The 26,406-nt window shown below is 43.3% G+C and overlaps 2 long non-coding RNA genes across 3 annotated transcripts; both read left to right on the top strand.

The window, feature by feature from the left end:
- Positions 1–3,981: 3,981 nt before the first annotated feature.
- On the top strand, positions 3,982–18,372 carry LOC140906665 (uncharacterized). Its single transcript, XR_012157195.1, has 5 exons — positions 3,982–4,275; positions 4,372–4,457; positions 13,881–14,317; positions 16,138–16,862; positions 17,441–18,372. It is a non-coding gene; the product is annotated as an uncharacterized lncRNA (long non-coding RNA).
- A 4-nt stretch (positions 18,373–18,376) lies between these two features.
- On the top strand, positions 18,377–26,071 carry LOC140906666 (uncharacterized). Of its 2 annotated transcripts, none has more exons than XR_012157196.1 (3): positions 18,377–22,528; positions 23,305–24,094; positions 25,073–26,071. It is a non-coding gene; the product is annotated as an uncharacterized lncRNA (long non-coding RNA). The 2 variants fall into 2 exon arrangements; XR_012157197.1 differs by having other exon boundaries at positions 25,070–26,071.
- The last annotated feature ends 335 nt before the right edge of the window (positions 26,072–26,406 follow it).

Genomic DNA, 26,406 nt, shown 5'->3' with positions numbered 1-26,406 from the left:
CAGCCCCCATTCCAACCCCTTTCCCAAAGTCTCTGCCCCCTCCCTGCCTCATTCGACTCCTTCCCCAAATCCCGGCCCCAGCCCTGCCTCTTCTCTGCCTCCTCCCCTGAGCATGGCATGTTCCTGCTCCTACCCCCTCCCTCCCGGAGCTTGCTACAGCTGTTTAGTGGCAGCAAGCGCTGGGATGGATGGGGGAGGAGTGGGGACGCAGCTCACTCAGGGGAGGAGGTGGAGGAGGTGAGGTGGTGGGGCAGGGCAGGGAGCTGCTGGTGGGTGTAGAGCACCCACTAATTTTTCCCTGTGGGTGCTCTAGCCCTGGAGCACCCACGGAGTCAGTGCCTATGCCCTGGGGTTCAGGTGTGTAGGACACTCTACTCACCTTAGCCAGGCCTCACCATCTACATTGCTATTTATACCCATGCTAGATTGGCAGGCAGTGTCTGTACTCTACACTCTGCCGCAAACGTAGACCTACCCTAAAAGTCCCAGTGAAGAAGAGAAACTACTATTCTTTATCAGCTCTCCCCACCCCCCATAGTCTGATCTTTTGTCTCAGTGCCAGATCCAATTCCATAGTAGTCTATTGGAGTTTTTCACTGATTTTAGTGAAGCAGTGTTTTGGGCCTTAATAGACATATCTGTGGTTCTCTGCAACAGAAAGACTTTGTATCTACAATCTGCCAGCAGATGGCAATAGCGTAGGAGTTTGAAAATATCTCCGTTAAGAGGAGCACCTTTGCCACCAGTTGTTCGTGTTCTTGGTGTGCAGAATCCTGCTCTTAAATCTGACAAAGAATTGTGAATGCAATATTTTTCCTGTAAGAAAGTTTATCATCTCAGTAGGAACTTTTTGATCTATTAGTGAATTTTTGAAGTGTTTCGTTAGCACTGACTTTTCCCAAGTATGTGAAAATGATGTTAACTCTGCTATTATGTTAGTGAGACTAGATACTAATAAAATTACAGTAAATAGAAGATTGCTTACACACAATGTTGTTGTTTACGTAGCATTTTCCCAGGGCCCCAAAAGGCACTTGTCCATCATGTATTATTGTTTACTGAAGTCCTTTACTAAATAGACAGGAAGGTCTCTTCAAGATTCTTCTGGTTACAGATTATAATCTCTGAGGGAAAAAAAGCAATGACAATATGTCTGGTGATAGCAAGTGGGCTTCCACCATAGCTGAGCTCTCATTAAAACTCTCCTCTCCTGACTTCTGTTTTTTTTCTTTTCATTTCTAAGAATACAGTGTTTAGCACTTATATGGAACTCCCCTGCTCTACATCTCGAAGTGTTTTTCAAGGATGAGTTAGCATCATCTCCATTTTCATGGATTGGGATACTGAGACAAAGAGAGTTAATGACCTGTCTGATTTCACAAAGGAAGTCAGTGGCAGAATCCGGGTTAGAAGCCAGGTGTCCTGATTCTCAGTCTGGTGTACTGTTCATTGGATCATGAGGCCTCCTATTTACACTTCAGCCCTCCTGGCACCCTAAGAAAGAACTTCCTTCCTACTTCCTAATCTATGGAATAACCAGACTCATATTTCTAGGGGTGGGATTTTTAAAAATGCCCAATTAGGTGCCTAGCTCCCATGTGTATGTAAGGCAGTTCTTTATATCGTATATTAATGATGGCATGCGGCGTCACATGTCCCCCCAGGTTTCTGCCTTCCATTTAGCATGGAGGTTTTCAAACTGTCGCCTCCTGCCAGGAGCCAGTGGAGTGGAAGCTGGTGGGAGCCACCTGGCCCACTTGGGTCCCTGGCTCTCTGTGCTATGGGAGCTGGGGCGTCTCTGCACACCTGGGCGCTCCCCAGGCAAGGCAGGCAGCACAGCTGTGAGCTGTGCTCCGAGGTGCTCTTGGCTCTCTCCCAAAGGAGCCCAGTGCCAGCTGGTAACACTCACTGGAGCTGGACCCTGACCATGGAGGTGGAGCCCAGCTGCCATGAGATGCTCCTGAGGGGCTCACTCACTGCTACCCTGGTGCTCCTGGCTCTGCTGCTGCTCCTCCAGAAGCATGTGTGGGGTGGTCATATGCCCCGTCTCTTCCCAGAACCCTTAAATTGGGTCCTCCTCTCCCACTATCCAGAGTTACATGTCCTTTCTGAACCAAAGGATACAGCTTCCTTATTGCATTATATTAAAACAGCTTAGATGACACCTTGTCGGCCAGCTTAGCTGTAGCACAATGTGCTACCATGTGGGGATCAGAGTTTGAGAGCCTAACCCTTTTGTTCCTAAGATCTGCCTGGGGGCTTGCAAATGTGTTGTAGAGACAGCTTTCTCCAGGTGGTTTAGGGTCACTGTGGGTTCCCTGGCTGATTTAGGAATGGCGTCCACCTGCTGCTGCACTATATAGTTTTATGGTGGGAGGAGGGAAGAAATAAGAAAGGAAAAGGGGCGATAGGAGGATCTTTGTGGTTCCAAGATGAACTCAAAACCACACCACAGCCTGGGAGGAATAGCAAAACCAACAGCAACCCCAGCTAAATGCTCTGAGGCATTTCCCCTCAGAAGTTGCTTTAAAGATAATCGTCCGGTTCATGGACTTTCAAAAGGAAAAAGCCCGTTATTCTTTCAAATATTATTGGTGTTTGTGTTCTGGCAGTACCCACAATGCTCTAGGGGCTTTCCCCTGATACATGAAGACACAGTCCCTGCCTCTAGGAGCTCACAGTCTTAGAAAATAAGCAACATGCAAAGGGTGGGGCAGAGAAATCAAACATATAATCAAAATATAACCATGTATAACATGTAATAACCATCAGCTATCCTGAAATGGCCCCAGCCAATGTTCGTTAGCCAACTGCTTGGAGGTATCTTGGCAGAGCTGAGCTTGAGGAGGGATTTGAAGGAGGAAGAATAGTAGCCTCACTGAACAATTTTGGAGAGGGGGGTGTTGCAAGTAAGGGGCATCATAGAAGAAGGTGGGAAGACAGTTGAGAGAAGTGGACAAAGGGGGAGTCAGTACTGCCCAACCCCAAATATTCAAACATGAGAGAGGCTTGAAAATAATGAGATTATGTTCAAACAATAAATCTGTTTTTTTTATTTGCCTTCTGCTTTTTGAGCCTTTAGGGTGCACTGGGGGTCACATCTGGAAGCTTTCTCCACAGCCATGAGGGCTAGGAACTTACTTTTTCTTTAAGAATGAAGGCTGAAATCATCATATATCACTTCACTGCAGGAGCTGGGGCTTTAAGGAAAACAACTATTATCATGAGACTTGTGACAAAATCATTGGAGTTGGCAACACTGTGGGAGCAGCGGGTGGGTTGGCAACCCTCCCGCTTTCGCCGGGAGTCTCCTGGAATCACGCACTATCTCCCAGAGGCTACTTCAGCCAAACTGGGAGATTTTGGGTGCTAACAGTCCGGCGCGGCAGCAGAGCTAAGGCAGGCTCCCTTACCTTCCTTGGCTCTGTGCCACTCCCAGAAGCAGCCAGCACCATTCCTGCAGCCCTGACGGGGGAGGTGGTCTCCGCACGCTGCCCCTGCCCCGAGCGCCAACTCCACAGTTGCCATTGGCCGGATACTGCGGCCAATGGGAGTTGTGGGGCTGGTGCCTGTAGGCAGCAGTGCACGGAGACCCCCTGGCCCTCCTGTCCGAGGATCCGCTGCCAGAGAGATGTGCCGGTTGCTTTCGGGAGCCACCCGAGGTAAGTGCCAACCCCCTGCCCCAGCCTGGTGAAAGTGGATTAGGGTAGGGGAGAGCAGGTGACAGGGGGTGGGGGGATGGAGTGTGTGGAGGGCGGAGCCCTGGGGAAGGGGTGGGACAGGGGCATGGCCTCAGAAGGGGTGGGGCAGGGGGCAGGGCAAGAGTCTTTGTGTTTGCGTGATTAGACAGTTGGCAACCCAATGGGCAGCACAATAACAGAAAAGAGTAGATTTTGTGGGAGAGGCAAAGCTGTGAGGGGGCTTGGAGGGGAAGAAAAGAAGGTTGAACTTGCTGCAGTGGCAGTGGTAGAGTCAGAAGAGTGAAATGGTGAGGGGGTTGAAATTAATGCAGGAGCTGCATTATGTCTGGACTGGAGGGCGTGGGGGGTGATGCGATTTGTTTGTTATGGAAGCCAGGGAGGAGAAAGCTGCAGTAATCAAGACTTTTCTCTTTCGCTCTAACAGATGATGTGGGTGGTGAATCCTCCCCTCCCCACAACCAGAAATGTCCTGACTTCTGGCTTGCTAGCTAACAAGTGCCTATGTATTCATAGGCTTTCATGCCACACACATGGCATTTGCCGAATCTAACTCATGCTTGTTGGCTGACATAAAGTAAGTGAACTTGGGTGCAAGGGAGGGAGTACATAATCGATTCCATATCTAACATGAAGGGTATATTTTTACTCCTTTTTTCTGTGTCTTCTTTAGGTCTGTTGCTCATACCCATTGTGCAGTTGCAGTGCTGAATACTGATGAGACCAGGCTTACTGCAACAGGTGATTGTAACATATAAGGTAACAAATGATTGGATCAGGAGGCATTACCTAATCACCTCTGGTTATTTTTGTTGTAGTTTTTACAACTTCTATCACATACAGAAAGATAATGCTAAGTACCAGCTGCTGCAAGAATGTGTTTCAGCCTTAAATCCAATATCATGTCCGTGGGACTGACCCTTGGGTAATGAGTTTTTTGTTTGCATTTTCCTTAGAAGCCACCAGAGTGTTCCATTGCCAAGTGCCAACTGTCTGCTAGTGCCAAACTCATCATTGTCTGGGTGGCATGAAACACAGGTGTTTGCTCCACTGACTGCCTTTCCAAAATATAAAAAAATAACTCTCCTCATTGATGCAATATCTTACATATAAGGGGCTGTGCAGAGGAGTTCCGAACGCAGTCTAGCAATATGTGAGTTTAGTGCTTTAAAATAACTGGAAGTGTTTAGTAAAATAGACTGTTCTCAAAGATGTAAGTGTGTATGGAGGGGAAACCTGTACTCGAGTCCAGATCATCTTTATTTTCTGCTCATACAGCGCCTAGCATGATGTGGTCATGGTCGGTGACTAGGGCTTCTTGATCCTACTGCAGTAAAAATAATAAAATGTTCAGTCTTCAATGAGTGGTTTAACCTAAGTAATAATACCTTGCTCTTTATCTAGCGTGTTTCATCCATAGATTTTAAACCATTTCACAAAGGAGGTCAGTATCATTGGCCCCATTTTATAGTTAAGGAAACTGAGACACAGAGCAGTGATGTAATTTGCCCAAAGTCATAGTGCTCATGGGGCAGGTGACTGTATCAGTTTACACTTCATGGGTACTGTGACGTTGCACTCTATATGATTTTTCAAAAATATGCTAATGAGTGTGAATATAATGTAACTGGAATATGCTTTATGCAAAAGGTCTCTTGTAAGGTATAATTACAAAGCTTATAATCTACTGAGTGTGGTCATCACATTTATACAAATAGATCACTCTTGCATCTGAAACTAGAAACATGAAATATAACTCCGAGGTCCTATTGTAGTTATGCAAAGTGTGGGCCATTAATGGTGGTTTGGAATCTTAATGGCTCTCATTAACCACGACAATTGACTGTAGATGGCTCTGTTTTACTTGACAGGTTTCAGAGTAACAGCTGTGTTAGTCTGTATTCACAAAAAGAAATAAATTGGTTAGTCTCTAAGGTGCCACAAGTACTCCTTTTCTTTCTGTTTTACTTGTAAGTCTTCCTGTATACTGGCAAGTGGGTAATGAAGTCTTACAGTGACATATGATCCTGTCACCTGAACTGGAATCCATCTTTAACCTGGTGCTTTTCCATTGAGAAGGAGGGGTCGGAACCCAGAGGGACAAAGGATTCCCACCTTGTGCAAAAGATATAGAAGTGGGTGGAATAGAACAAAGGGGAGTGGCCATCACAAGAAATCCCCTAGCTACCACCTGAGCTGGAACAAGGGGTGTACCAGGGGAAAGGATTGTGCCCAGACTAGGAAGGCATCCAGTCTGTGAAAGAAACTTACTGAAATACCTCTGAGGGTGAGATTTTATCTGTATTCAGTTTCTTACTGTATGAGCCATAGACTTGCATGTTCTATTTTATTTTACTTGGTAATTCACTTTGTTCTGTCTGCTATTACTTGGAACCACTTAACTCCTGCTTTCTGTACTTAATAAAATAACTTTTTACTTATTAATTAACCCAGAGTATGTATTAATACCTGGGCGGGCAAACAGCTGTGCATCTCTCTCTATCAGTGTTATAGAGGGTGAACAATTTATGAGTTTACCCTGTATAAGCTTTATACAGAGTAAAACGGATTTATTTGGGGTTTGGACGCCATTGGGAGTTGGGCATCTGAGTGTTAAAGACAGGAACACTTCTTAAATTGCTTTCAATTAAGTCAGCAGCTCATGGTTCAGACCTTGGGTCTGTGTTGGAGCAGACTGACGTGTCTGGCTCAACAAGACAGGGTGCTGGAGTCCCAAGCTGGCAGGGGAAGAAGTAGCACATCAGTTGGCAACCTCAACGGGGTTTCTGTGATCCAAACCGTCACAGGTACAGGCTGAAAACTAATGATTTTTGTGTGTTATTGTGATATGTATTGTGATGTCATTATAACTTTGTTTCCACTGTCCTGCACCCTTAAATTATAAAGGAGCTGCCATTTTCTGAGGTAGAGTTAATGCAGCATGTTACAAAGGGGGAGGCACTAACTTTTATGTTTTCTGATTTTGTTTCTCTTAATCTAAAATTAGTCATGCAATGTGAAAATATGGATGCGCGCTGTATGGGGATGGGGAGAGGGGCGGGGGGGGGGGGGGGGGGAAGAGAAGGCAATAGTGATATAGCCAAGGACATAATTTCTAGTCATTCTCTGTTTTTGCTTATTGCCATAGGTTTTAATGATGATTTTTTAAAAAGGTGATGTTTAGGGTTTGTGGGGTGCTCAGAAACTTCCTTTCCACAGGGAAACCTAATGAACTGAGCCTCAATGCACCGCTGTGAGGTAGGGAAGAATTATCCATATTTTACAGATGAGGCACAGGAAGAGTAAATAACTTGCCTAAGGCCACACAGAAAGTCTGTAGCAGAGATGGGAATTGAACTCAGATCTCCTGACTCCCAGTCCAGTGCCTTCAACACAAAAATATCCTTCTTCTGAATTTTTGCCTTTGAGTCTTGCTGGCTAAAATTATATATAATATCCAGATTTGGTAGGCTCAGACCTAATGGGAATGGGGGAATAACAAAACATCTCCAAGGTGAAACATGTCTTCCCCAGGCTGGTCATCCACCCCTCTTGGATCCTTTCAGATCTCAGGAAGCATCACAGACCCAGCGAAAAGGCTTGTGGGGTAGGAGGTAGCCAGTGTTAGATGAGTAGAGGCAGGGAGGTGGTGCAGTCGTAGAAAGAAAAGGTCTGTGAGGTAAGTAGAAGGATTAACAGCCAGTCTGCCCAGTATTTTGTATAAGGAAATGAGTGACACTCCAAAGTGAAAGCAGCTGTGTTCACTATAATATTCAACCATCACAGCTGCTTTCAGTTTGGAGTACAAAGTGAAGAAACAGAAGCATTTCTGTCACTGAATTCTTCAGTGGTGATATAGAACATAGGGTGATAGATATGGCAATTTTGTGCAATATCTTTGGGAGATCTTACTGTGTTAAGTGTATGTATCGTTGTGGACCAGGAATTGTAGGTAATTCTGGGGGGAGGGTGACCACAGCCCTCCAGGAACTAAGAACAGTGAGGGTTGACGAGGCAAATTCACTCAGATGGTAACATGGCCAGAAGAGATGCTCCTCCTGGAGATGCTTGCCTATTTTCCAGCTGCATTTTCCAGAGGCCAACAGACAAAGAAAGGACTTCTGGATAAATAGCCTGACTTTAAACCAGCTCAGAGCCTTCTTCCTGATCCAGCAAATGGACAGGACTTTCTGTTCCAGGGAGACCCCAGTCCTCCTTTGCAAGGAGGTTCTTGTTCTGAGGGAAAGTGTTATGAACTTGAAGTGAAGATGAAGTGAGCTGTAGCTCACGAAAGCTTATACTCAAATAAATTGGTTAGTCTCTAAGGTGACACAAGTACTCCTTTTCTTTTTACAGAGGCAGCACGTGTGGAATATGTGAAAGCGTGAATTACTGACAACAATAATGACAACAATATTGAAAGCAAACATTATAGAAGGAAAAAGCACAGAGGAAAAAAAAAGGGTCTCATAATCTTTTTGGAAAAGGAATAGAGAAGAGAGAGACCAGAGTAGGAATTAGGAACTATTGAAGAAACAGCAGCTGTTGAGCTTGTGTGAGCAGCAAGATTTGTCCACTGCTGATCTGAAGAAATGGGAGGAGGTAACCCATGCTGCACCAGATGATCTGAGGCAGGATGGGGTACACCTAAAGACAGGGCCCCCCCTTTTCCTCCTACAGGGCAGGCAGGAGACTGAGGAGACAGTGCCACAGACAGCAGAAGTAGCAGTGATTGTGAGAGGTCCAGATACTTGAAGGCTGTAGTGGAAAAGGCTACTCATGCAGGAGAGATGAAAGGAGCTGGAGGGAGACAAATACCACTAGCTCAAATGGTCAAGGCATGCTCATGGGGCCCAGGAGGAAGGACATGAAGGTGTACCAATTCAGAGGCTGGCAGGCAAACAGATGTAGGTGTGATGAACCCCAGCTCTTTGCCAGTGGGCTGAATTAATATTAAGGTTCTTGGACTCTTGACTGTGAAAATACAGCTGCCATTGCTCTGAATTGTGACCGGGTCCACTAGAAAGAGAACCCTTTTTCCAGTTAGAGGTCTCTTCTGATCTCACTTTTCCATGACACCAGATCTGCAGACAGGAATGTTAAAACTGGCTGATACTATTTGATTTATGGCTCCATTTCTTTAATCATCTGCCTCTGTCCCATCCTTCCACAATGCGGTGAGTTGAATGAAGTATAAATAATGTTGTTAGATGCTTTACCTTTGTATCCTGTTTAGTTTACTGATGAGGGCTAGTCTTTTTTGGTGTTTTGGAATGTAGGAAACTCTAGTAGTACATGGATTTTATCGTTACTGTAAATGCCATAACATTTCAAGATACTGGGACCAGAGTAGATTTATGATATTGGAAAAATCTTTGAGGAGAACAGATGTGAACACTGAAACCAAATGAGAGCATGGATTTTTCACATTTGTCCCTTTTAATTCTCTACATCTTTTTAACTCTGTCTGGAACCTTGAAATGCTGTAACTATCTTATGCCAACAGGTGGCAACATTATAAGTTCATTTTTAAAGATGATTAGAAACAATTAAGCTCCCAGCTGCTCCAAAATTGGTCAGAAAGAATGTGGGGAAAATAGTGATTTGATATTTCCTTGGGTAAGTGCTTGGGGTTTAAAACTTTTGTAGCATGTCAGTAAAACATACAAACATCATAGATACAATTGTGTTGTGGGTCCCTCCCACCATTTAATTAATTCAATGTTCTGTCACTCATTGTTTTTCTTTATACCTAATTTGCTTTACAGTGGATTTAAAATTCAGCATTATTTGATATGGTTTTATTATGCTATCCTCTTACCAATGCACGGGCAACAGTTTCATAAAATTATTAAGTATGGTATCAGCAGTTTCCTCAGCACTTAGCGAACCCATAAGTAATATAGCTTTGATTTAAATAGACATCCAAAGTTTGGTTTCTACAGGTTTCCCTAATTTGGCTGCATAAAATTTATACAGGAGTCAAGTCAGATTCTACCAGGCAGCTTTGTCCTTCAGGAGCATAAGAATAACAATATGAAATTTGTTGTTCTGTACTATGCAGAAGATCAGACTAGGTGATCAGAATAGTCCTGTAAAACAGATATATTATGACTGTAGCTTAGTGTGGCCAGGTGCCTGGTTTTCGATAGGAAGGCCCATTCAAAAAAGGGGACCTGCCAGTGTCTGGTCATTGCAGGCAGGGGAGTTGGGGAGGTGCAGTGTCATCACCCACGTTAGCCCCTAATCAGCCAGGGCCACCTGCTACCTGCATTGGGCGGTTGCAGCTCCCAGCCCCGGCTCCACAGGTGAGTCCCTCCTGACCCAGGTAGCGGGGCTGGGGAGGGGGGGAAAGCAGCAAGTGACTGGGGTTGGGGGAAGAGGGATGGAAGGCGCGGGGCCTCAGGTGAGGAGGCGGGGCAGGGGAGGTTCTGGCACTCCTGTTGGAGTGTCTGGTTTTTAAATATTACCAAATTGGCACCCCTACTATAGCTGAATGCAGATTAAATGTTAGTGTTACATAAATGAACGATACATACATAAACAAACAAGGTATCTGCATTTTCCCCCAGACAAAATGCAGATACCTGCATTTTCAGTGATGGAAACAGCTTCCAATTAAAACATATATAATAAGAGTCTGTCCATCATTGAAAAGCAGTTTTATATAGGAACTAGCTTAGGGACCAGTCGGCAAGCCCATGGAGAGTGGAATTCCCATTGACCTCCAGGGGTATTCCCTTTTATTTCAAAAGGAGTTATGCATGAAAAAGTCTTGTAGCATTGAGTCCAAATTTTGTAAAGTGTTCTGGGATCCTTTGGGACTAAAAGTTCTTTATACATGTGAGAAGAATTATTGTTGTTGTGCCTAATATTAATGTGAGTCTAAATATTTTGTACCTACCTGGAATCCAAGTACAGTATAATTGAGTTGAGAGTTCAAAGAATGTAATACATGATTTTGTTACAAAGCAAAGCCTAATGACACCATTGCAGTTTGGCTTTAGGCCAAAACCAGATGCCTCTCATAATTAATTGGCTTGTTAGCTAATTAGGAGGAAAGCATATGACTTGTATTAAATGGTGTCAAGTCAGTCTTAACAGTGGTCAGTGCAGGTTTACCTCCAGGCATAGCTGTCCCTTGGGTACAGCGAATTGGGGTGACTGCCCCGGTCCCCGTGCTTTGCAGGGTGGGGCGGGGGCAGAGCCAGGGTGAGCACCTGGATCTGTCGGTGTTACAACCACTTCACTGGTTGGGTTTGCTTTACATTGTATTAGTGGATATGCTCCTCTTCACCAAAACAATAACTTATTTCATTGCGTATTTGGTGATCTGTGCTTTTCACTTATAAACATGAAGACTTAGCGATAGGTTCTGTGCTGTCTCCAGAGGCTTATGCCACCTTCATTCCTCCAGATTCTGCCTGGGAAACTAGTGTGGCCACTGGCATAAATTAGAACAACTGGGGAGGCAACCAGACCCAGGCTACATATGGACTGCAGAGCCTTTATATGTCCGGTTTCAGAGCAGCAGCCGTGTTAGTCTGTATTTGCAAAAAGAAAAGGAGTACTTGTGGCACCTTAGAGACTAACAAATTTATATGCGCAAATAAATTTGTTAGTCTCTAAGGTGCCACAAGTACTCCTTTTCTTTATATGTCCCCTCATACACTGAGCCCCACTCCTGGCTCACCTGCTGCAAGGAGGGCAAGAGAGTGCTATCTTCTCCAGCCCTAAGCATGCTGCTTCTGCCCCAGCAAAATTCTCCTTTTGGCCAATTGTGTCTCTTCTCTCTCCATGTGAAGGCACCCTCATAGGTTGATGAGCTGAAGCAGATGCAGGGTAGAGGTTAGTGTTAGTGGTGGAAATCACACTCTGAGTCTAATTCATTGTGGTGTGGAGAGATTTTAAAATTTTCTGTGTGAAGAGCTCCATGTAAAGAGCTATGCAGAGGAAATCATTTGCAGGAAGCACAAATTTTATTGATCCTATAAAACCTAGGAACTATGTTATAAATTCTTGAGCTTCATCTATTGGCACTCTGATATTAACTATTTACATACATAGACAGCTATTGTTTAAAGAGCACTCCTGTAACACTGTGCTTCAGCTGTGATGGCAAATGGCACGTCTCATTTTTTCCCTCCACCATTAGGCCCATGAAGTCTCGCCCAGCAAAATTGCTCTGGGAAGTAGACAATTTAGTAAACTCTGGATCCCTCCGCTCAGAAAGAGTGTGATTTTTTATTTATTTATTTATTTGATGCTATGAGTAACTTTCTATTTTTTTTTTTTAAAAAGGAGTACTTGTGGCACCTTAGAGACTAACCAATTTATTTGAGCATGAGCTTTGCATGCATCCGATGAAGTGAGCTGTAGCTCACGAAAGCTCATGCTCAAATAAATTGGTTAGTCTTTAAGGTGCCACAAGTACTCCTTTTCTTTTTGCGAATACAGACTAACACGGCTGTTACTCTGAAACCTTTCTATTTTTTCTTGGGCCTGGACTGTGTCCCAAGAGTTCATGCCTTGTGATTTCTAGCCTGGATTAATGCACCTCCACCGGGACTTCCCTTGCAACTACTTGGTGCATAATGCAGCTTCTCACCTGTTTGGTGGTGTCAGCCTCATGGAAATTATTATGCCATTTCTCAAGACAACTACACTGGCTTCCTAGCTGCTTCCATGTGCAAGTTAAGATGTTGAATTTGATCTAAAAACCCTATATTGGGTCGAGGCCTGGCTGTTTTAGAGACTACCTCTATTGACTACCATATCAGACGAGAGAAGGTCACTGAGCTAACAGTTTGGAGACTGGTGGCAGGTAGTATTTTCTTGGGGAAGGGCCTTTGATTCTGGAATTCATTGCCCCTGCTGAACTGACACAGCCAGAGTCTGCTGATCTTTAGGGGACAGTGCAAGGGAGGGTTTTGTTTGAAATGAGTGGCTTGGGGGTGAGTGGTGAGCTTTGTAGCAGGTTAGTGGGGAGAATGTTGTCTTTTCTGCTTTTAGTTAAAAAGTAATTAAAATTGCATATAATTAAACATAGCATAGGCACTGTGGGACCTGGTAACTCTGTGCATGTTATACATTAGAGGATGGATCTGTAGTAATGGTGTGGTAATTATCAGGGCTTTTGTCATTTGTGTCTGAGATGTTTCATGTTGTGAATGTGGAACAGCACAAACAAATCTGCTATCCTTCAGTCCAAGGCCCTTCCTTACCCACCCCCACTATCCCATTTAAACCTCCCACTCAAAAAAAGGTGTCTTCTCTCACCAGGCTATCCTGGTAAATAAAGGAAAGAAAGAAAGCCCACCTAGTCACACTGGAAAAGACCTGTAATTCATTATAGCAATGTCACCAAAATCTAGTGTGGAGGGGGGAGGTAAGTGTTACAAACTGCAGATTTATGCAAGTATTTAATAGTGGCTTGCCAAGAGAGTCTGTATTCTTTTCAGAAGGAATCTTTCTTTGTGTCTTTTGATATTTAAAGAGCTGTAATTACAATGGCAAAGCTTTGAATTCTTTTTTTTCTGTCCTCGTATACACATTAATTTATGGACCAATCCAACATTACAGACAACCTAATGAAAGAATCACACACTCCCTTTATACTTTTTTTTTTTCCTTTTTACAGTTTCACTTTTGTGGATGAATGCAAAGTAGTTGATGCTATAAATAAGTTTAATGATGTATCTCGCCCCTCAATTGCTGGTTGTTGATGCTGCAGTCCTGCATAATAGGAGAAGAAAGGAACTGAATTTAAATCTTTATCTGTCTTCCTCTCTTTCTCTCTCACTGATGATCCAAAAGGCTCCTCCAACTACTAAATTCAAATAAAAAGAAAAGGAGTACTTGTGGCACCTTAGAGACTAACCAATTTATTTGATCATCGGATCCGATGAAGTGAGCTGTAGCTCACGAAAGCTCATGCTCAAATAAATTGGTTAGTCTCTAAGGTGCCACAAGTACTCCTTTTCTTTTTGTAAATTCAGATGTTTCTCTTTTGTTTTTTTTCTTGATATTTAAAGCTCTTAACATGATTCCCCCCCATTCCCCTTGCTTTGTTTTGTTTAGCATTGTGAAAAAGATTAAAATTATATCAGTGAATGCTGGTCGGTTCCATCAAAATATGAATACCCTCTTTAAAATAATGCTGTCTTTTTTTTAACTGGCCAGAGTTGTTGGAGAGCAGCAGCAGCAGCAGGAAAAGGGTGGAAAAGCTGCTGTGAGATTTGTGCTACTGTCTGTGAAATATCCCCAGGCTGAAATATCAGACAATTTTGGATAAAGTGCACTGTGACGGGGTGTACCAACCCTGCACTGGGCCAATGGGGCGTGACCAATCACTGTGGGCCCAGGAAACCACACCCCCTCATCCCTGCTGGGCCTGCTTAGTGTGGAAGGGACAGATAAAAGGAGGCAGTCCAGATCAGTCTGGGTTGCCTGAAGAGGAGGAAGGACATGTGCTGCAGTCTCCTGCAGAGGTGTCTGTGACTCTCCAAGCGGTGGGAACCATGGATCTGGACTACACTGCGGACGACCAGCTGACCACAGAGACTGACTGGGATGCTGAGCTGCTGCCAGCCAAAGAGATGCCTGAGATAAGCTTTGCGGTAGGAAGTGACCCAGGGAATGCTTAGAAGCTGATGCTTGAACTCTTAACTTGGAATTTCCAGGCTTCATAGGACCCTGGGTCGGAACCCAGTGGAGTAAGGTGGGCTCAGGTACCCCTACCCCCACCCCCCACAGCATTTGCCACTAGGTGTGGCTATTAGGGGCTATAGCTATAGACTGATTGTTTGCCCTGCCCTGCCCAGGGGCTACAAACTGACTGCTTGTCCTGTCCTGCCCAGAGTATCATAGCCCCCTAACTGCTACTGTTTGTCCTAGCTGGGAGATTTAGGAGATTAGAGACTGAGCATTGGCTGTGCCCCACCTATGGACTGCAGACTATTTGCTGTCTTTACCTGGCCCAGAGTGTCAAAGCCCAGCTGCAATTGCTTGCCCCAGCCAAGAAGCTCAAGAGGCATAGACAGAGAGTTTACTGGGCCCTACCAGAAGCCCTGAGTCCCTCTAATTGAAATTGCCTGATCTATCAGGGAGTCCCGACGGCATGTATCAACCCCCTCAATGAGCCAAAGGGGGTGGGCCCGCTCAACATACAGGGACCCCCATGACACACCCACTGTCAGAAAGTATGGCTAGTCATTCGAGACCGTTGAACTTGCACCATCCTCAAGGTAAATGGGGAAATTAGCCCCCACAGAGAGATCCCAAATAACAATGTCTATGCTCCAGTCAGACTGCAGAGCTGGCTAACAATCTGATTGACCCCTCCCTTGGTTTTCCAATTGTAGTGGAGACGAGGCCTTAATGAAACCAACAGGTTCCAAAACACAGTTAAAGCTCAGTCAATGCTATAAATTGGAGCCATGTTTACAGATCAGTGCGGGAGAGCGAGGTTGCATGAAAAGACTGTAGCTGTGAAGTGGGCATGGTTGTAACTTCTATATGAGGGGTATAAACAGACGAGGAACCTAGCTGTACCCTCTACCCTAGAATATATTTTTGACTCCTGGATATTGGTTACAGAAATGAGCCATTTAAAAAAAATCCACTTATTATTTGGATGGGTAAGGGATAGAGGTTAGCCATGGTGATATTTCTCAGGCCACCCAGGGCTGTGAATCACCTTGTTGCCACCTTCCTCCAGTGTGAGGGGGTCTTGCTTGTGCCAGCTGGGCATTAGCTCTAACGCACCCAGCCCATCAGACACTCCCACACTCTCCTCTGGGCTACACCAGCCTTGCAGGTTGACAACAGCTGCACCTCAGCCCCCAAGTCCCTTCATAGCGTCCCTCTGTGGTATCCAGTCCGTGATCACTGGGTACCCACAGAAATCCCAGATCCTCTGTCCCCAGGTGTATGTCTAGACTGCAAAGAAAAACCCATGGCTCTAAGTCCCAGAGCCTGGGTCAGTTGACTGGGGCTTGGGCTGCGAGGCTAATAATAGCAGTGTTGAATGTTTCCACTTAGTCTGGAGTGTGGGCTCTGAAACTCAGTGAAGGAGGTGGTCTCGGAGCCAAGGCTCCAGCCTGTGTGTGACCATCTACGCTGCTATTTTTGCCCCTGCGAGCCCAAATCAGTTGACCCAGGTCTGAGACTCAGTGCCACGGATTTTTCTTTGCAGTGTAGACATTCCTAATGGAACAGTGTACCTGAGTTCACCAGTTTTACCTTAGCTCACCACTCTGTCACACACACACCACTTGAATTTGATTATAGTAAAACAAAAGGAAATTTATTTAAGAGAGAATAGAGATTCAAATAGAAACAAGACTGAGTCATGGAAACAAATGGTTATATTCAACACAAAATCAGAAAACTGGGGCCTACACTTATTAATAATTATCTTTCCTATCTAATCAAATAGATTCTCACTCCAAGGAGCCAGTAGCTAGTCTTTCATGAAGCACTGCCATTCATTAAGGTACCTCTTCAGTGAATAGATGCAGAGCGTCTTTCTCCATCCTGTGCTATATTGAACCAGTCTTTTGTCTTTATTCACATACACGGCAGTCCCCTCACTGTCTTATCATTCCTCTTCACTTCCAGGTGATTTCAATGTTTATACTTTGATGGTTTTCCATTGGCTTTTCTGGTTTGGTGTAATGGTGGACAATTGAGCAATGCAGTACATAATTGGCTAACCAAGGCGGGGTGACATCCCCCCCTCCCACTTGAATGGCCCTGAATGGTGACTGAGACATGATTCCCTGGTGACTCATAGGTTTCACTCCAAGACCAGAAGTACATTTTCAATGTAGTTATATTAGTCCTTAAACATCTCAGAATGATTGAGTATCGATAAGTTACAAGATTTCAGTAGAGACCTTGCATGCTAACCTTTAGCGATAAATACCATGAAAACGGTGTACTAGGTGTAGTGAGTTTGTCAGGTCTGAGACAGGAGGTGCTTGTAATTAACAGTGAACTGTTTTCTAGTTGGGACCAATGGGCCTCTGGGTCACATCTTGTGCACTTTGCCATCCTGGCCTGATGCTGCTGTGTGACAGCCTCTGAACTGATGGAGCTGGTGAAGAATCTAAGTACTGAAATGCCAAGATGCTTTGGAACCAGAGATTGGACTCATGGCAGGTATGACTCATCTCTTAATCTTTCTCTATTACAATTAGCTTCATGCAACTGGGGCCTGATCCAAATGGTCTTTCCACTTACTGAAATGGGCTTCAGATCAGGTTCTTTGGGACAAGGTTGGGAGCTTCTCGACAGATTCTTTTTGGCTTTGGATGGACATTAAAAGGTCCTGTGACAATTTTGTTAGAACAGGGCTTTGCTTCAGTGTTCTCTTGGTAGCCTTCCTTCTCATTCTTACTGTAACTGTGCAGCCATGATGTGTGCTGGCCACCACTTACCACCCCTGAGGTGACTGTGTTACAGTGATGCTGGATGTATACAATTCCCAGACTGTATCAGATACAGATCAACTGTATTTAAGGTGATCTAAACAGTCCTATATATGAGGCAATTACTGGGGTATTAATACAGCTCAACTGTCACTTATTATAGGGACAGTCCCTCATTTCAGACCCAAATTTACTTTCATTCGGGTGCTCTCTCATCTTAATTTAGGAGAAGAGGAATACTTGATCCCCAGATCATTTTAAACATCCCTATTCTTTTTCTATAATTTTTGTCTCTGTTGTTGATTGTAGCCCATTGTTGGGTATGAAGTCTGGAACACTTTAATCATGCAGGTTGCCAAATTTAAGACGCAGGCCTTTTCTGTTATCTTTGGCTCCGGGCATCTGATCTTGGGCCAAGCTTTTGCTGAAGATCCATGAGTATCGTTTCATAATGGATTACAGGCAGGTGAGCATGGAATGAGTGACTCTCAGTGATCTATGAACACAATACATTTGTGGCTTGAAATTGCTCACTTTTAATATTATTTCAAGCCTTGAAAGAACAAAAATATTAGTTACGCCTGTGATTTGCCTCCCCTCACCCCCATCCAAAAAAAAAAAAAAAGGAGAGAAGAAAAGAGAGAGGAAGCAAGCTGCCAGGGGGCTTGGTCCAGAGCCCATTGCATTCAGTGAGCTGCATTAAAACAGATACTTTTTAACATATATTAACAAGCACTTAAAAAAGCTAGTCTGAGAACAATTTTTTTCAGTAAAGTTTGCATTGCATTGTACAATATTTTTTCAATGAACTCCAGAAATTACTCTCTCTTGTTTAGATTTCTTGGCAACACACATTGACTGTGAAAATACGGATAGTACATTGTTGTGCTCTTGACAATGGGGAAACAGTGACTCAGCCGGAACAGCCCTGCAAAATCCTTAAACATGAGTAGAGTTAAAATGAGGAAAAATAAATAAATAAATAACCTCCCTGAAAAACATGTTGCTCGGGTCCTGATCCAAAGCCTACTGAAATCTATTCAAGTCCATAGGCATCAGTGGCATGGGATCAAGCCCCAAACTTTACATGGCTTAGATCATGAAAGCACTCAACTGTGTTCTTGAGTTCCATTGAATTTGATGAGAGTTAAGCACATGCATAAGCACTTTCTTGAGTTGGGACCTCAGTGTAGAAAGACTCTTCCTTTTTTTGCAAAAGTAATGTGTATTCAAATCAATCCTGTGAGAGCTTTAGTTTTCTTCATAGAATTTCTTCATATATTTTATTCTCCCAATTTCCAATTGATTACTACATTTGTGATGCTCAGTTATTCTTAGAATACAAAAACTCTTCGCATTTAATGAAAATATTTAAACAATCCTTTTTGGTGAAGAAGCAAATTATGGTTAATCTGTCTGAGGTTTTGCATACAAATTATAAACTAGGGAACAAGTTGTATTTGATCTCCATAGCTCTTATGTTAGACTGTATAAAATGTATGAAAAATGTTCCTTGTAGTGTTCACTATACTTCTATTGCATTCAGGGAACAATAGGAGAGCCCTCTTGTAGGTAATTAAACACCTGCAAATTTTCATAGATCTTAATAGGAAAGTGTGTAGGTTAGCACATAATGTGTCCTTTAAATTGCATAAGTAGAACATTTGAAATACTGTTAAAGCTGCACTTGTTGATACTTTTGAGTACTTTCCCATCAATGCCATTACATATTAAGAAAAAAATAATTGTCTTAGGACAATTAACGAAGGTAAATTTTTGGTAGACTAGTTGAAATTTTTCTGTCAAAATGTGGTTTTGATAGAAAATACCTTTTGGACAAAACAAATATTTTAATGAAAAAAAATAGTTTTCATTAAAAAGAAAATTGAGATCCTCATTACCCACATTTTTAGGTTTTAAATTTTGCAATGAAAACCTGAATATCTAAAAAGAAATTTGTGCAAATGAAGAAAAAATTGTTGAAACTTTTCGTGGGGATTTGTTCCGTTGAGATTTGGAGCATAATTAATTTGGGCTGAAATATTAAAAGGAACCTAAAAGAATCTGGTTGTTAAAATTGTACCATAGTTGTTAGACTGAATTCACCATGGATATAAATGACTTCAAGAACTGACACCTAGTGAAAAAGGTCTTATTGGAAGAAATATTAAGGCTGTATGTGGAAGAAGGCTGGGAATAGGAACATGGAAATTTGTCCAACTAATCCAGAATCCTCTCGTCAACTGTGCTCAGCATTAGATGCTTCAGAGCAAGATGTAAACCCCTTATAATGGATAGTATGCCAATAAAGTATGTTTCTTCATAACTTCAGGGAGTTAGTGCTTGGCATATGTCCTGAATCACAAGGGTTAAGAGCACTATTAAATCTTCGTCCTAATTAGGATAATTCCATCTCCTGTTTCCCCCTTATCAATAACCAGTTATAATGATTCCTTGGTGTCCTTTGAAAGAGGAGGTGCTGTATTTTCAGATAAGGTTTGGGGATGTGTTATGTTTTAGTGGGAGGGCCTAAGACTTGGTCTTCATTTACTTTTTGGTCAGTGCGAAGGTGACAAACCTAGATGTAGGCCACTACTTCAAATCTGGCCCCTAACTTGTCTAGGTCAGGTATGAAGGAAGGGTGTTAGCATCCGTTGGTTGTTTGATGTGGAATGAGCTGCCATTCTCAGTCAAGTTACTAGCAGAGAGGGGATTCAGATAAAATAAGTACTGTGTGATGGGGTGTACAAACACCATCCTAGGCAACAAGGGATTAGGGAATTACTTTGGGTCTAGCCAACTCTGCCCTGCCACACCTGCAGCAAACGTTGCATCTAATGGAAGACAGGAAACGGCTCATTTGATGGCAGACCTGGGAGAAAGCAGATCTGCAACCTGCGCCTCCAGAAGCACAGAGCAGAGGAAAGGCCAAAATCTTTAGGATAACTGCCCCAAAGGGCCCTCCTTGAGGGCAGGGAGGGACCCACCCCAGAAACAGTCAGAGAGAGAAGCATTTCCCCTCCCCTGCATATGGACCCTGGACACTGGTAATCTCTTTTTACTTTCTTGGTGTGGACTACCCCAGCAGGGGAAAGCCTTGGACTGAGCTGGCCTGGGGGGTGGGGCAGGGAGATAAGAAGTGGCCCAGGGAGGGCAGCCATAAGCACCCTTGGTTGCCAGATCACTGGGTTGGAGCCTGGTGGAGTGGCAGGGCCTGGGCTCCCCAACCAACACTGTCCTGCTGATCACGGGTTGTAGCCCTGACCACTAGGCCACACTTCATGACTGACCTCTGAGTGAGGACGGTTACATACTTCCAAAACCCTGAGACTGAACCCAAACCAGAGACCAAAGCTTTGAGGTTCATGAATGCTTAGAATAACATTTTTTCCTATTATTTTTGTGCCCTCCTGCGTTTCCTTTGGGGAAGTTTGTGTCATCCGGACGTGGTTTTGGATCCAAACTTTGTGACTTAGGCTCATCTCTGTTACTAACACCACTGGCCCCTAATTTGTATCGTTGCTGGCAGTCTCTGCAGGAAGCCAAAGTCTTAGTAGGCATGGAGAATGAAGTGCTCTCTCACCTCTAGAAGTGAGCACTCCAGCTCAGGGTGGGCAGACACTCGCACTGCTGCTGTCTGGGTTGTACTTGTACTGTGGGTATGCAGAAAACTTCACAAATCCAGACGTTTGATCTGCCCAAGCAGTAAAATTCCTTTAAAAAACACAAGAATCAAAGCCGAATGCGCTGGTTGCAAACACATAAACCCGGAATTAGTAAAGGGATTTGATCAAAACAAAACAAAAATCCCAACTAAATAGGTGACAGAAGCGGGGAAGAGAGATGATATTTAATGATGCCACTCTAGTGCTGTTTTTCCTTTCCCTCTCTTGCTTTAAGCCGCTAGAGTCTGAATAGTGCTTGACAGGGCAGGACTGACTCACAGAACTGATGTCAGATGTTGGCTTCAGCAGACACTGGAATCCAATAGCCACTCCTGCATTTAAAACTGCTAGTTCTGCGTTGTATGCATATGACGCTCTAACCCTTTTACTCTCCTGTGGAACTGCCTCTCTTCTCCCTGCAAACACGCAGTGCTGGAGAGATTAATGAGAATGCCCCTCTTTAGTTGTTGTGATACCTATTTTGGTACATTGGTAGCTGTTTTTACGAATGTGTCACTATCTAAGTACCCAGAAAGCATCAAATAAATTGGGCAATGCTTCTGTGACCATGGAATTATGACAAGCCCTGACTCTGGAATTCAGCTGCCGACAGGGGATTCTGTGGGTGTGAGGCTACAGATGGCGATGCGTTATTACAGCCGCAGAACAGAAGAACATTTGCTGCAGGATTCTCTTGCCCTTGCTTTAGAAATTGACCTTGGAATCCTGCAGAATCCCAGGTCCTACTTCAGAATACAAGTAGCAAAAGCATGATTATGCTGGAAATGTTTGTTTATGCTATACAGCAGCAGAGTAGATTATGGTCTGATTTACTTAAATGGACTGCTCTTGATTGATTTGAGCACACTCTGTATTTCTTAGTTGTCTAAAGACTATATGGCTGTTCTGTGGTTTCTTTTTCAGTAATGACACATCACATGATCTCCTTTTCCTGTGTTTATCTCCCTTCTCAGTGTCCTCAACTTCTTCCTCATGACCCTTTTTAAAAAAAAAAAAATAGAGGATGTGAACGAGAGAGAGAGAGAGGGTATGATTATCTGCTGAAATCATCCCTCATACCCAGCATTTCCCTGTGAGTAGTCATTACTGTGAAAACAGTGGTTGTAGACAGTGAGCATGGTTTAAAACTGCACAAAAATATGTAAACTGAGAGTGAAAATGAGGAACTTTTCATGTTTGCAAACCAGGAAACTGTGGGTTTTTTTTTCCTTTTCTTTTCATATGTTGGTGGTCAATGGAGGAATCTCCTTAAATTTATAAATTCCTTTTTCATTAATTTTTTATTTTATCTTTTTGTTCCATTTGGTACATTATGCAAGCTCCTGGTCAGGGATGGATTAAAGGTGGCTCTAACAGGTCTCTGCTGAGCTGGGTTTTGCATTCTGATGCCCCTTCCTCCTTTTCTAGCCTGAATTGCAGCAGAACCTTCCTTCTCCCCATACTTTTTCCTCAATTTCAGAATAGGTTTGGGATTCCACACATCCCTGTCTATCTGGATGTTCCAGTGTTGCTAGCTCTTGTGATTTTATTGCAATTCTCATGATCTTCAGTGTGTTTCTTAAACCCCTAACTCGTGGAAGCAGGTGAATAGAAGAAAATCGCAGCTTTTTTTTTAAAACAACAACAACAACAATATTTCTAGCCATCTGTGGTTATAGAGAAAAACTTGAAAATATGACCTGAGAGCCACCTGTATGATTAAAAAAACAAAGTAAGTAAAAATAATCTAACATCTATTTAGTTTGGCATAAAATCAGTAGATTTTTTTGAATCTCATTTTGAAGTGCCTGTCTCATGATTTGTGAGTATTTGGGGTTATTCTGTCCCTGTACCTATCTGATCATTTGCTGCTATGATCATTTGACATGGAGGGTTTCAAGAATTATAACTCTCACTGGCTGCCATATCTGATGGTATAGTTATAGACCTCATAAAGCTTTACCTATAAAAGCAGCTCACTCTCCTATCACTATTTCTAGTCAGAGTGTTTATACTGCAGACAAATCAGCAAATTCATCCGATCCATCACAAGGAAACTCTCTTTTGGACTGAGGTCCCTTTTCCATTCCTGTGGCACACTAAAAGGTCACCTAAAGTTGAATAATGCAGATGGATGCTTGATTAATTAAATGAAAAATTGCCCTCCTCATGCTTTTGTAAGAAAGTAGGGTCAGTTTCCTCTTCTGATGGCATAGGAAGAATAGATGCCGGAATTTGTCATCTTTAAAAAAAAAAACAAACTTGTCAATTGTGAATGAAAGATGAATACACAAAACAAAGCAGCACAGGTAACCATGGCTAGGCATTTTAATAAAAGTTTTCAAGAATTATTGAATCAATACCTCTTTATTATTTATGATGAATTCCAACATACACAAATGAGAACATTCTATAAATGTAAGAAAAGAGAAGTTTCAGACTATGTAGATGTTTCCATCTAACACAGGAATTTCATTTTGATGGGTTTTTTTTTTTTAAACATTTTAGATTGAAAGAACAAAAATAATGTCGGTCCCTGGGGCAGGATGGTGTCGGTGTGTCATCTGTAACAGACTGTATCTGAACTGAACACAAAATGCCAGCTACTTCTAGCAAATCACAGATGCCTACTATGACACTGCACCCATGCTCTTCACAGTGATATTATTATGATATGATTATGGCATAATTATGAAGCATTTTATGCAAAACAAGTCTTGAAAGGTGTCCTTGAAAAGGGTATGATTTGCTGAACATGATTATCCTATTTGTATCCATGTATCAATTTTGTATCTGAAGTTATAAATACTGATTATGTATTTGTACTTCAAATGTAGTTTCCCCTGGGTAACACCCACTAGACAAGATGCTTTCAGTCTAGATAGTGGATGGGGAAGTGCCTATTCAGTGTAATGGGCCATTAGAAAAAACAATAGGCCTTAGGAGAAGCTTATCCACCACCTGGTGAGCCTTCCTGAGAATGCTACAGACAGTCTGTGAGTGATGTCCTTGTAGAGTCATAGCAGCCATGTGACCAGGCCACATGACTTTGGACTCCATCTTGGGATGTCAGTATTTTTCCACAAACCAGTCTGGGAACCAAGTTTTGAAATAAATGGTTCCCACCATATGCAAAAGCTATATAAGGCAGGGAGTGAAATCATTTAGGGTTCTTCACTCCCCACATAGACTCCTGGAAACACCTGAGGAACAAAGACTGAACTGGAGGAAGTGCTGGACCCAGGCTAAATGGATTTCTAGCCTGTATATGAATGACCTGGGGACTTCAAGCTGTAAAGTAAGTGCAGCCTGCCCCTTAAGAATCTGCAGCCTGTTTGTATCATTTCTCAGGGTGAGAATCTGCTAATTCATATCCAATCTATTTAGTGTATTAAGCTTGCGTTTTTTGTTTATGTGCTAGGTAATCTGCTTTGATCTGATTGATATCACTTATAATAATTTAAAATCTATCTTTTGTAGTTAATAAACTTGTTTTTGTTTTAATCTAAACCAGTGAGCTGGAGTGCTTGGGGAAAAATCTCTGCTTGGTTACCACAAGTGTACATTGTTCTCTTCACATTGAGGGAGAGGCAGACCGGGTATTAAACCCATATACTGGCCAGATTTGACCAGGGATGGATGGTACTGCTCTGGGGTCCTAGAGTGGGAAGCTGGTGATTAGAGAGCCTGCATGTAACTGCAGCTGGGTATGTTCCTACCTGTGTGGATGCTGGTGAAAGTGCAGGCTGGAGGGCTTTGCAGCTTGTCACAGCAGCACAGTGTGAGAGGGAGCTCAGGCTGGTGGGTCAGAGGGCTCAGTGGTACCCCAGTTCCAGGTGGCAACCTGGGGCGAACCTGTCACATCTACAAATTTAAAAGTGAAGTACACAAAAACAAGCCCGAAGTCACCTAGCTACCTACCCCACACAACCATGCACTAAACCTTTACAATGATCGTTACAAAGGCCACCCCGGACCTGGGGGAATCTGGGAGCAGCCTCCTGACTCTGCGACTTCCCACTCCCAGCACAGGCAGCACAACTGGCTTGTCGTTGTGCTGTCATAGCACCATCCTCTCAACCATTTGCACCCACATGCCACTCCCCCACCACCAGCCTTGAGAAGATTCAGAGAATGGGCAAGTTAAGTTGATGCTGTCGCATTAGCATTAATGTATGCTACTTCCCATCTCTGCATCTTAAGTTGTTTACAACCCTGTTTTCACACTCTGTGCTGACACAATTTCCATGTGATTTTGTTTCTTTTGCAACAGCAGAATAGAACAAAAGGGGCCCACCATCCCTCTCTCTTTGAATTGCTATACAACTTGCACTCATCTGGAAAACTTATGCTCCTTGTCCAAAGGATGAAGGCTTTAGTGCTAAGAGATTCTCAGAAGCAGGCCCTCACTTCTAATCTGCAATTTACTATCACCAGAAATTTGCATAAACCCATCCACATTCAGATGATACTGTGTGTGATGTTATTGACATAAACGGTGACCGTATAGATCATTGTTGCAACCAAGGTCTGGTGCGGCACCAAATATTGTACAAAGGTTGTCATGTGAGGTGTCTATGAAAAGGTTGTAATTTGCTGGTTATGATTATGCTATAGGTGTGTGTATATCATTTTGTGGTTGAAGTTATGAATATTGGCTATGTACTTGTATGCGTTTGTGTTTGTTTCTAAGTAGCATTAGTGAAGCATTTCGTCAGCTTCTTGAGAAAGGAATTTGCAGATCAAGTGCCCAGTCAAGAAACACTTAACTGACAATGGATCTCGGAAGACTCCAATCCACATATGAGAAGTCTTCCTGGGACATTCAAAGTAGCATGTGAACAATGGTGTTGGCCTGTAAAGAATGGAGTCATGCATGGACATGTGGCTTGCCCATATGACTACAAACTCCATCTGTTGCTGTGATTTTGCACAGAAGAACAAAGGGGTTTCTGCCCACAAGAGAGAATATAAAAGGCCCTGGAAACCGCTCCATTTTGTCTTCAATCCTGCTTCCTACTCCTGGACGAACCTTGCTACAAACTGAAGCGCTGAACAAAGGACTGACTGACCCATCCAAGCTGTGGATGTGCTCCAGAGACTTGATTTAAACCTGCAGTTTATTCCATCACTGCTACAAACCTGAACCAAGAACTTTGCCATTACTCTATGTAATTGATTCCATCTAACCAACTTTAGCTCTCATCTATATTTTTTTCTTTTATGAATAAACCTTTAGATTTTAGACTCTAAATGATTGGCAACAGTGTGATTTGTGGGTAAGATCTGACTTGTATATTCACCTGGGTCTGGGGCTTGGTCCTTCGGGATCGGGAGAACCTTTTTTCTTTTACTGGGGTGTTGGTTTTCATAACCATTCGTCCTCGTAACGAGTGGCACCGGTGATGATACTGGAAAACTGGAGTGTCTAAGGGAATTGCTTGTATGACTTATGGTTAGCCAGTGGGGTGAGACCAAAGTCCTCTCTGGTTGGTTGGTTCGGTGTCCCTTAATGGTAAAGGAAACCCAGCCTTGGGCTGTAACTGCTCTGCTCTAAGCAATTTGTCCTGAATTGATACTCTCAGTTGTGTCCCGCCAGAAGCCAGCATC

Source organism: Lepidochelys kempii, chromosome 2 (assembly GCF_965140265.1).
Source record: "Lepidochelys kempii isolate rLepKem1 chromosome 2, rLepKem1.hap2, whole genome shotgun sequence".
NCBI classification, from domain to species: domain Eukaryota; kingdom Metazoa; phylum Chordata; order Testudines; family Cheloniidae; genus Lepidochelys; species Lepidochelys kempii.
This window is presented reverse-complemented; position numbering and strand designations above follow the sequence as displayed.